General features: G+C 44.4%; 1 protein-coding gene across 1 annotated transcript in view; it reads left to right on the top strand.

The window, feature by feature from the left end:
• hydin (HYDIN axonemal central pair apparatus protein) overlaps positions 1-12,271 on the top strand; it is an 869,275-nt gene that overhangs the window by 595,552 nt on the left and 261,452 nt on the right. The gene's annotated exons all lie outside the window — the stretch shown is intronic.

Below are 12,271 nucleotides of genomic sequence, written 5' to 3'. Positions count from 1 at the left end.
AGAAGAAGCTGACACAATCTTAAGGAGAATATGCAAACTCCACACAGACTGTCCCCCAAGGCTGGAATCGAACCTGGCACTGTGAAGCAACAGTGCAAACCACTGAGCCACCACGCCGCCCAAATACTGAATAGGTTTTCCTCATTTAATTCAATTAATCTTCACTCTCAGTTAGTGCAACTTTTGCTTCTCATGAAAGAATTCCAATATCATAGAAATCTTCATTCAGGTAAAGAGAGATATAGTTGTTTCTGAAACTCGGGTCCTGAATCTAAACAAAGGAAACTTCAATGGTACAAGTATGAGCCGGTTGTGATAAATTGCAGAATTTTACTTCAAGAAAAGATGATAAATAGACAATGGCAAACATTTAAAGAGTGCATAGGGGAACTGCAACAATCGTTCATTCCTGTCTAACAACAAAAATACAGCTGGCCACGGCTTAAGAGAAATTTGGGATAGTATTAGGTACAAGGAACACATAATTTGTCCAGTAAAAGCAACGGATCTGAAGATTGGGAGAAGTTTAGTTTCAACAAATGAGGACAAAGGGATTGAACAGATGGCAGAGATTCAAGTATGAAAGTAAGCTTGTGGGGAACATTCAAACTGATTGTAAAAGCTTCTGTAGGTATGTTAAGAGAAAAAAAAAGTGAATACGGAACTCTACTCACTCGAGTTTAGAAGAATGACAGGTCATCTCATTGAAATGAACATGATTCTTCAGGGGCCTAAAAGACTAAATGCTGTGAGGGTGTTATAGACAATAGACAATAGATGCAGGAGTAGGCCATTCAGCCCTTCGAGCCTGCACCGCCATTCAATATGATCATGGCTGATCATTCCCAATCAGTATCCTGTTCCAGCCTTATCTCCATAACCCTTGACTCCACTATCTTTAAGAGCTCTATCCAATTCTTTCTTAAATGAATCCAGAGACTGGGCCTCCACTGCCCTCTGGGGCAGAGCATTCCACACAGCCACCACTCTCTGGGTGAAGTAGTTTCTCCTCATCTCTGTCCTAAATGGTCTACCCTGTATTTTTAAGTTGTGTCCTCTGGTTCGGCACTCCCCCATCAGCGGAAACATGTTTCCTCCTGCCAGAGTGTCCAATCCTTTCATAATCCTATACGTTTCAATCAGATCCCCTCTCAGTCTTCTAAACTCAAGGGTATACAAGCCCAGTCGCTTCAGTCTTTCCGTGTAAAGCAATCCTGCCATTCCAGGAATTGACTTCGTGAACCTACGCTGCACTCCCTCAATAGCCAGAATGTCTTTCCTCAAATTTGGAGACCAGAACTGTACACAGTACTCCAGGTGTGGTCTCACCAGGGCCCTGTACAGCTGCAGAAGCACCTCTTTGCTTCTATACTCAATCCCTCTTGTTATGAAGGCCAGCATGCTATTAGCCTTCTTCACGACCTGCTGTACCTGCATGCTTGCCTTCATTGACTGGTGGACAAGAACACCCAGATCTCTCTGAACAGCCCCTTTACCTAATTTGATACCATTGAGGTAGTAATCTGCCTTCCTGTTCTTGCCACCAAAGTGGATAACCAGACATTTATCCACATTAAACTGCATCTGCCATGCATCTGCCCACTCACCTAACTTGTCCCATATGGGACAGTCTTGGACCCAAAGGCATAGTCTCAGAATAAGGGGACACCAATTTAAGACTGAGATGAAGAAGAATTTCTTCTCTCAGAGTTGTGAGTCTTTGGTACTCTTTGCCACAGAGACCTGTGGGGGCAGAGTTCTTGTATATATTTAAGTTAGAGAGGGAAAGATTTGTGATCCGTCGGGAAATCAGGGTTATGGAGAAAATGCAAAAACTGGACGTGAGGAATGTTGGATTAGCCAAGATCCTATTGATGGAGCAGGCTCAAGGTCTAGTTTTCCTACTTCTTATGGTCCTATAGTCTCAAACAATTATACGTCCCTAACAATTAGAAAGTGGGGAAATTTTAATGGGGAACAAAGATGGCAATCCAGTTAAATACAATTTTGATTCTGTGTTTGTAAAGGAGGACACAAATAATATCCAGAATGTTGTGGAACACAGGATCTAATGAGAGGGAGGAACTAAAGGAAATCAGTATTAGTAGATAAATGGTATCAAGGAAATTGATGGGATTAGAGGTCAATAAATTCATTTGGCCTGAATGTTAAGGATGGAGCTCTCTCACTTCCAGGTGAGCATGTTGTCGGATTCACAGTAATCTACTTCCCAGAGTACTTAAGGAATTGGCCTTAGAATAGGGAATGCACTGGTGCAGAGTTACTGGCTACCAGTTATTCATGTAAGAACATAAGAACTGGGAGCAGGAGTTGGCAATTTAGCCCCTCGAGCCCGATCTGATATTTTCATACAATCATGGTGATTTCATCTCACCCTCAACTCCACTTTCTTCCCACTGTCCATAACCATTCAAACTATTACTAAGGGAAAGTCCATCTCTTCCTTAAATTTACTCCATGTCCCAGCATCCATCATGTTCTGGGGCAGTAAATTCCATAATTCATGACTCTCTGAGAGAGGTAGTTTCTCCTCATCTCTGTTTTGAATGTGCTACCCTTTATCCAAAAGGTGTAACCTCTTGATTCAGATTACTCAAGCAGCCTTATGGACTGTGGTATTGAACTATTAATTGTGTTTCTTTTTTATCCTCCTTTTAGTAAGGAAGACTGTAATGTTTAACTTTTTAAGTTTTGTTTTCCTTATTTTTCTGCTTTGTACATAAGATTCTGGATGCCTTTGTGTCTAAGATGACACTGTAAGTGGCAAATTGTAAACTTCTCCCTATACTAATTTGAGTACATGTGGCAATAAACCTAATTCAGTTCAATTCAATCCTTTTTACGTCTACTCTGTCAATCCTGTTTAGCATTTTATCAACCTCAATTAGATCTCCTTTCACTCTTCTAAACTCCAGAGAGTATAGGTCTACACTGCTCAATCTTTCTTTATAAGACAAACCCTTCATCTCTAACAAACCCTTCATCTCTAGAGTCAATCTAGTAGATCACTTCTGACTGCCTCCACTGAAATCATATCTCTCCTGAAGTGAGGGGACCAAAATTCTACATAATAATGCAGATGTGGTCTCATTAATACCTTACAAAGTTGCAGCAATACTTCCCTATTTTTATACACTTTTCATTTAGCAATAAATGCCAAAATTCAGTTTTTCTTCCTTATTACCTGCATACTGATTTTCTGAGATTAATTCATTAGGACACACAGCTCACTCTGCACTGAAACACTCAGAGGTTTCTTCCTATTTCGATAATAAGTTATCTTTCTGTTCTTCCAACCAAAATGGATAGCCTCACATATATATCCATGTTAAACGTCATCTGCCATATTTTGACCCCTTCACTTAACCCATCCATATCAATTTATAAATTTCTTATTTCTTCTTTGCAATTTGCTTTACCAACTATTTTAATTTCTTCTGTAAACAGTACTTTCTATTAGCAATTTTTGAGAAGATTTGTAGCTCAGGTTGATGATAAGTATGTAAGTTATCTCACTGAGCTGGAAGATTTGTTTTCAAATGTTTCATCACCATACTCCATAACATCATCAGTGAGAGTCTCTGGTGAAGCGCTGGTGGTATGTCCTGCCTCTCTGGTCAGTGATGTCATTTCTGGTTCTCTTTTTCAAGGGAATCTAAGTCGATGTGTTTATTGATGGAGTTCTGGTTAGAATGCCATGCCAGTAAGAATTCTCATGCGTGTTTTTGTTTTGCCTGTCCTTGGATGTGTGTATTGTCTAATCAAAGTGGTGTCCTTCTTTATCTCTATGTATGGAAACTAATGATAGCAGGTCATGTCTTTTGGTGGCTAGTCGTGTACCTTGGTGGCAAGTTTCCTGCTAGTTTGTCTGATGTAGTGTTTCTCACAGTTCTTTCATGGTATCTTGTAAATGATGTTAGTTTTGCTGGTAGTATCTAATGGATCCTTTGTTTCATTAGTCATGGTTTAAGTATGTTGGTGGGTTTGTAGGCTACCATGATGCTAAGGGGTCTGAGTAGCCTGGAAGTCATTTCTGATATGTCTTTGATGTAAGGTAATGTGGCTATAATTTTTGCTTGCCTTGTGTCTGCTTGTTTGGGTTTGTTTCTGAGGAATCGGTGGATTGTGTTATTGGGTACCCATTTTTCCAGAAAACATTGTATAGATACTTTTCTCCTGCTTGTTGTATTCTTGGATGCTGCAGTGTGATGTAGCTCATTGAAATAATGTCTTGATGGGGCTCCATTTTTGGGTGTGGGGATTATTTCTGAAGTTAAGTATTTGGTCTGTGTTTGTTGTTTTTCTGTAGACGCTGGTTTGAAGCTCTCCGTTAACTGTACATTCAGCTGTCACGTCCAGGAATGGGACTCTGTTGTCGATCTCCTCCTCTTTTGTGAATTATATGCCTACTTGCAGGATTTTGTGATGATATTGAAAGTTTTCTCTAATTTGTTCCATTTTGTGATGACAAAGGTGTCGTCCACCTAGTGGACCCAAAGTTTGGGTTGGGTAGATGGGAGGGCAGCTTGTTCAAGTCTCTGCATTACTGCTTCCATTATGAGCCCTGATATTGGTGATCCCATAGGTGATTCCATTGAGTTGTTTGTAGTTTTCTTTTATTGATTGTCAAGTGGGTGCTGAGTCATAGGTCCATTAGCTTCTATATTTTCTAATAAAACTGTTCAGGGATGTTATTACACACCTGTGGAGAAGTGGGACTTCCAAGTCATTAATATAGATTGTAAATAGTTGGGGCTCATGGACCTCCTAGTAACAACTTGCCAACCAGAAAAAGCCCCATTAATGTCAACTGTCTGCTTTCTGTTAGTTAGCCAATCCTCTATTCAAGTTAATAAAGTACTAACCCCATTGATCTTATCTCATGTCCTAACCTTTTCTGTGGTACCATATCAAATACCTTCCCTGAATCCAGCTGCTACATTTTCAGGATCCCCGTTTCCCATCTTGCTTGTGTTATGAAGTTGAAGGTGTGTACTGAACTTTTAAGAGAGAGAGAATGTTGTTCTGAACTGAAAGCTTACAAGCACCTGTGTATATGGCCATTTGGCAGTCCCAGGGTGTAGTGGAAAATTGAAAATATGTAACATTTGGCTGTGAAAGGGATACCTGAGTTGTGGTTGCTGTTTTGACAATAATTTGAATTTAACTCATCAGTTTTAATTGTGCTCCAAGACTAAAACTCAATTGAGTTTGAATTTATTGTCTTGCTAACATTGAATCAATGAGATAATCCAATGTTAGGTGTATAAAAATGTGAACATTTTGAAAATTGGGGAGAGAGCAACTGCCATCGAGACAGAAACACATAGAGAGTTAACACCTTGCTCTCCAAGAAATTAGGAAACACTCTCTATCAAAGGTACCTTTCCATATGAAAGATACTTGCAGTAAAGAGAAAGACAACAACCCAAGGAGATTCTCAGCTGGAATAGGGAAGACAGAAGAAGGCAGTGGTTGTGTGGTTTTAAAATTAAGTTGATGTAAGTTTCTTATTGTAACAATATATTGTTATAGAGTTGGAGGCAGATAGTAAGCAATTAAGAGTTGTGAATACTTGTTATTTAATATCCACTTTAAGAGTTGCAAAATGAATTGATGTTATTTTCTTTAAATAGTGGAAGTGAGGCAAGGTAAACTTTTCTGGGTGTTCGGTTTAATTAGCAGAGGGGTTCACTTCCGTGTCATAACTGTTTGGGATCTTGGGTTCGAGATTTGAATAGATTTGGACAGGTTTAGATAAGTCCAGTCTGAGGTTTGGGCAGATTTGGTGTATAAAACATCCCAGCAGATTTAAACAATTGCCGATTAGTGACCTAGAAGTTTAAATTAAATGTACTTGAGAAGATTTGTTTTATTTCAGTAACTTGTGGTTGGTTAAATTAAAAGTGGTGGAAATGGCTCTTAAGATTGCCAAAGAGGCTCTGGGGTTTGAAGTTACTTCCCAAATTCACGAAGAAAGTTTAGAAAGGCCATATTTTTAGAATTAGCAAAGAGATTATTTCTTCTTTGCAATTTACTTCCCAACTATTTTTGTGTCTTCTGTAAATAGTACCATCTATATTTTCCAGTAAAACCAATCAGGGATGTTATTACCCACCTCTGGAGAGGTGGGATATCCAAACAAATAGGTTAGAATTGGGTTTAGCCAGGGATGAACGAAAAGCTGAAATTGTCATGGAGTTGGTCAAGCACTTAGGTATGTCAGAGAAACAGATAAGTGAAGTAGAGTTAGAAAACCTAAGTTGTAAATGAGGCAATTGGAGTTAGAAGATGAAGAAAAGGGGAAAAAAGAGCCATGAGAGAGGAATAGGAAAGGGAGACAAGGTTCTTAGCTGAGCAAAAAGAAAGAGAGAGAGAATTTGAACTTCAAAAATTGTAGATTAATCAGAAAAGTTAACTTAACAGGATGGAGATGAAGCGAGAAGATAGTTATTTACACAGATATGTTAAAACATTGCCATATTTTGATGAAAAAATGCCAAAGCCTTCTTTACTTCATTTGAAAAATTGGCTGGGTAGATGGTGTGGCCAGGGAACTTGTGGGTAACGCTAGTTCAGACGAGTGAGGTATTTGCAGCGGTGTCAGATGAGGGGTCAAGAGATTATGCAGATGTCAAACAGCTTGTATTGAGTGCCTGTGAATCAGTACCAGAAGCATACAGACAGCGGTTCAGAAACATAAAGAGGAAACCAGGTCTGGCCTTTGTTGAGTTTGAAAGAATTAAACATAATAATTTTGATAAATGGGTGCGGGCCTTAAATATAGATAAGATTGTTGAGACTGTAAGAGAGATTATTCTCCTGGATAAGTTTAAAAACTCACTTCCAGAGATGGTAAGAGTTCATATAGATGAACAGAAAGTTCAAGAAGGGAAAAGAGCAGCAGAGACGGCAGATAAATATACACTGGTGCATAAGGTGAAATTTAGTTTCTGGCAGGAATTTCATTCTGTGAAGGTTAGAAATTGGGAGAAGAGGAAATCCTTCACTACAAAGCAAAGTGTAGATCATACTGGGAATGGTTTACTGTATTAGTGGTGCTGGAAGAGCACAGCAGTTCAGGCAGCATCCAACGAGCAGCGAAATCGACTTTTCGGGCAAAAGCCCTTCATCAGGAATAAAGGCAGAGAGCCTGAAGCGTGGAGAGATAAGCAAGAGGAGGGTGGGGGTGGGGAGAAAGTAGCATAGAGTACAATGGGTGAGTGGGGGAGGGGATGAAGGTGATAGGTCAAGGAGGAGAGGGTGGAGTGGATAGGTGGAAAAGGAGATAGGCAGGTCGGACAAGTCCAGACAAGTCATGGAGACAGTGCTGAGCTGGAAGTTTGAAACTAGGATGAGGTGGGGGAAGGGGAAATGAGGAAGCTGTTGAAGTCCACATTGATGCCCTGGGGTTGAAGTGTTCCGAGGCGGAAGATGAGGCGTTCTTCCTCCAGGCGTCTGGTGGTGAGGGAGCGGCAGTGAAGGAGGCCCAGGACCTCCATGTCCTCGGCAGAGTGGGAGGGGGAGTTGAAATGTTGGGCCACAAGGCGGTTTGGTTGATTGGTGCGGGTGTCTCGGAGATGTTCCCTAAAGCACTCTGCTAGGAGGCGCCCAGTCTCCACAATGTAGAGGAGACCACATCGGGAGCAACGGATACAATAAATGATATTAATGGATGTGCAGGTAAAACTTTGATGGATGTGGAAGGCTCCTTTAGGGCCTTGGATAGAGGTGAGGGAGGAGGTGTGGGCACAGGTTTTACAGTTCCTGCGGTGGCAGGGGAAAGTGCCAGAATGGGAGGGTGGGTCGTAGGGGGATGTGGACCTGACCAGGTAGTCACGGAGGGAACGGTCTTTGCGGAAGGCGGAAAGGGGTGGGGAGGGAAATATATCCCTGGTGGTGGGGTCTTTTTGGAGGTGGCGGATGATTTGGTTGATGCGAAGGTTTGTAGGGTGGAAGGTGAGCACCAGGGGCGTTCTGTCCTTGTTACGGTTGGAGGGGTGGGGTCTGAGGGCAGAGGTGCGGGATGTGGATGAGATGCGTTGGAGGGCATCTTTAACCACGTGGGAAGGGAAATTGCGGTCTCTAAAGAAGGAGGCCATCTGGTGTGTTCTATGGTGGAACTGGTCCTCCTAGGAGCACGCACCTCCATAACCAGCGCTCCTCAAACATTCCAGAAGATTCCCCTGGCCTCGGAAATGCCATTAGCCATGCGGCTGATGCAGCTACCACCCCCACGCTGAGTGATGATGTCACCTCCGCCCCCATCATGGCCACTCCCAAAGCCACTTCCGGCCTTCACATCATCGCTGATGCCACATGCTCAGTGACTTCCACCGCCCCTACTGCCATGATCACCACCACTTCCGCCCCCACCAGTGCCACTCACCTGCATTCTGCTGACAGGCCCCCCACAGACCCCACTGTCACTATCCCCACCCCCCAGAACCCCGAGGGGAACATTACCCCAGCTGATGCCTCCACCCCCATTCCCCTCACCATCACACCCACTCCAGGTACTGGCTCCGACCCCACTCCCAGCTCCACACCCACACCAGATCCCAGCTCCCGGCCCTGCCGAGTTTTCACCATCCCTCCAGACCTCCCACTCACTGAGGACGAACGATCAGTCCTCAGCAAAGGACTCACCTTCATCCCCCTCCGTTCACACATCAATAAATTTAATACACGCCGTGACATGGAACAATTCTTCCGTCGCCTCCGCCTCCGAGCTTGCTTTCACAATCAGGACTCCCGCCCACCTTCCGAGGACCCCTTCGCCCACCTCCAACACACTGCATCCACCTGGACACCCCGCGCTGGCCTATTACCTGCCCTCAACCTCTTCATTTCCAACTGCCGCCGGGACATTAACCGCCTCAACCTGTCGATCCCCCATTCCAACCTCTCACCCTCACAACGCGCAGCCTTCCAATCCCTCTGCTCTAATCCCAACCTCACCATTAAGCCAGCGGATAAAGGGGGCACAGTGGTAGTTTGGCACACTGACCTCTACATCGCTGAAGCCAAGCGCCAACTCGAGGACACCTCTTCCTACTGCTCCCTCGACCATGACCCCACCCCCCATCACCAAACCATCATCTCCCAGACCATACAGAACCTCATCACCTCAGGAGATCTCCCACCCACAGCTTCCAACTTCATAGTCCAGGAACCCCGCACTGCCCAGTTCTACCTCCTTTCCAAGATCCACACGCCTGACCACCCTGGCCGACCCATTGTCTCAGCATGCTCCTGCCCCACTGAACTCTTCTCTACCTACCTTGACACTGTCCTATCCCACCTAGTCCAGGAACTCCCCACATACATTCGAGACACCACCCATGCCCTCCACCTCCTCCAAGACTTCCGTTTCCCTGGCCCCAACGCCTCATCTTCACCATGGATATCCAATCCCTCTACACCTCCATCCGCCATGACCAGGGCCTCCAAGCCCTCCGTTTTTTCCTCTCCAGACGTTTCCAACAGTACCCTTCCACTGACAATCTCATTAGTTTGGCCGAACTGGTCCTCACCCTTCACAATTTCTCCTTTGAATCCTCCCACTTCCTCCAGACCAAAGGGGTAGCCATGGGCACACGTATGGGCCCCAGCTATGCCTGTCTCTTTGTTGGCTATGTAGAACAGTTGATCTTCCGTAATTACACCGGCACCACTCCCCACCTCTTCCTCTGCTACATTGATGACTGCATTGGTGCCACCTTGTGCTCCCGCGAGGAGGTTGAGCAATTCATCAACTTCACCAACACATTCCACCCTGACCTTAAATTTACCTGGACCATCTCTGACACCTCGCTCCCCTTCCTGGACCTCTCCATCTCCATTAGTGATGACCGACTTGACACTGACATTTTTTACAAACCTACCGATTCCCACAGCTACCTGGATTACACCTCTTCCCACCCTATCTCTTGCAAAAATGCCATCCCGTATTCCCAATTTCTCTGCCTCCGCCATATCTGCTCCCAGGAGGACCAGTTCCACCATAGAACACACCAGATGGCCTCCTTCTTTAGAGACCGCAATTTCCCTTCCGACGTGGTTAAAGACCGTTCCCTCCGTGACTCCCTGGTCAGGTCCACATCCCCCTACGACCCACCCTCCCATTCTGGCACTTTCCCCTGCCACCGCAGGAACTGTAAAACCTGTGCCCACACCTCTTCCCTCACCTCTATCCAAGGCCCTAAAGGAGCCTTCCACATCCATCAAAGTTTTACCTGCACATCCACTAATATCATTTATTGTATCTGTTGCTCCCGATGTGGTCTCCTCTACAGTGGGGAGACTGGGCGCCTCCTAGCAGAGCGCTTTAGGGAACATCTCCGAGACACCCGCACCAATCAACCAAACCGCATCGTGGCCCAACATTTCAACTCCCCCTCCCACTCTGCCGAGGACATGAAGGTCCTGGGCCTCCTTCACTGCCGCTCCCTCACCACCAGACGCCTGGAGGAAGAACGCCTCATCTTCCGCCTCGGAACACTTCAACCCCAGGGCATCAATGTGGACTTCAACAGCTTCTTCATTTCCCCTTCCCCCACCTCATCCTAGTTTCAAACTTCCAGCTCAGTAACTGTCTCCTTGACTTGTCCGGACATGTCCGACCTGCCCATCTCCTTTTCCACCTATCCACTCCACCCTCTCCTTCTTGACCTATCACCTTCATCTCCTCCCCCACTCACCCATTGTACTCTGTGTTACTCTCTCCCCACCCCCACCCTCCTCTAGTTTATCTCTCCACGCTTCAGGCTCACTGCCTCTATTCCTGATGAAGGGCTTTTGCCCGAAACGTCGATTTCGCTGCTCGTTGGATGCTGCCTGAACTGCTGTGCTCTTCCAGCACCACTAATCCAGTATTTGGTTTTCAGCATCTGTAGTTATTGTTTTTACCTTGGGAATGGTTTACCACAGATGAAAAAAAGGAAGTCCAAGAGGGTGAAAAGGAGGTGAAAGGCCGTAGGTGTTTTCTCTATACTGAAGTGGGACACAAAAAATTACAGTGCCGATGGTTTACAAAAGGCACTATGAGAAAGTGTTTTCGTTGCCTGAAGGTGGAACACGTAAGACCACAATGCTGGTCAGTGAACAAAGGCACTGTGGGAAAAGACGTAGTGAAAGAGGCTAAACCAGTGGGATTAGTGAAAATAGTAAAGGAAACACCAAGAAAAGTCAAGGAGCTGCAGGAGAGTGCAAGCCTAGGCTTTACCTCTGTGGGTAAAGTTTACTCTGAAAGAACAGGGGGAGAAGGGAAAAAAGTTATGATTTTGAGAGGTACAGGATCTAATCAGTCCCTAATAGTAAGGGATGAATGTATTTGCACTTTTTCTGACATACTATCCTAGAGAGTGGTAGTTTGTGGAATAGATGGTCAGAAGTTTAGCATTCCCCTGTGTAAGATCGAGTTGGAGAGCTAAATCAAGACGTTGGAATTAATAGTGGGAGTGATTGACAGTGTCAGTTCCAGGAATACAGTTTGTTCTTGAAAACGATTTGGCAGGATCCAAAGTGGGAGTAACACCCCTTGTCGTGGAGAAGCCAAAGAAAAAACAGGGAACTGAGGAGTTAAAAGATATAAACCCTGGAATTTTTCCAGCCTGTGTCGTAACAAGATCATGGATAGCTTAGGCATACAGCACTTTAATCAAGTCGTATCGTAAGTCACAGCAAGCAACAAAAACTAAAGAGAAAGATGAAGGAGTTAAGGTTCAGTTAGCTGACACCCTGCTTAATGTAATGGTGCCGGAAAACCTGAACAGGTAGAGGGTCAGGCAGAAATGTTTAGTCCTAAAGGCTAATGGACTTACAACAGAATGACGAGAAAGGAATGAGCATCTATTCCTGAGGGTTATTATCATAAAGATAGAATCCTAAGACAAACATGGAGACCATGGCAGGTTATTGCAGAGGGAAAATGAGCAGAAGTGCACCAGATTGTGTTGCCGATAGCATACAGATAGGAAGTGTTACGGGTAGCGTATGAATTACCAGTAGGTGATCATCTAGGTGTGAGGAAGTCTCAGGGTCAGGTACAAAAACACTCCAATAGGCCTGGATTGCATAAAGATATGATTAAATTTTGCCATGCATATCGTACATGCCAAATGGTAGGTTAGCCACAGGCAGTAATAAAACCCACACCTTTATTGCCAATTCCTGTGTTCAAAGAACCTTTCATGTGGGTTATGATTGATTGTGTAGATCCCCTCCCAAAAACTAAAAGTGGGAACCA

This window comes from Chiloscyllium punctatum, chromosome 26 (genome assembly GCF_047496795.1).
Source record: "Chiloscyllium punctatum isolate Juve2018m chromosome 26, sChiPun1.3, whole genome shotgun sequence".
Lineage (NCBI taxonomy): Eukaryota > Metazoa > Chordata > Chondrichthyes > Orectolobiformes > Hemiscylliidae > Chiloscyllium > Chiloscyllium punctatum.
This window is presented reverse-complemented; position numbering and strand designations above follow the sequence as displayed.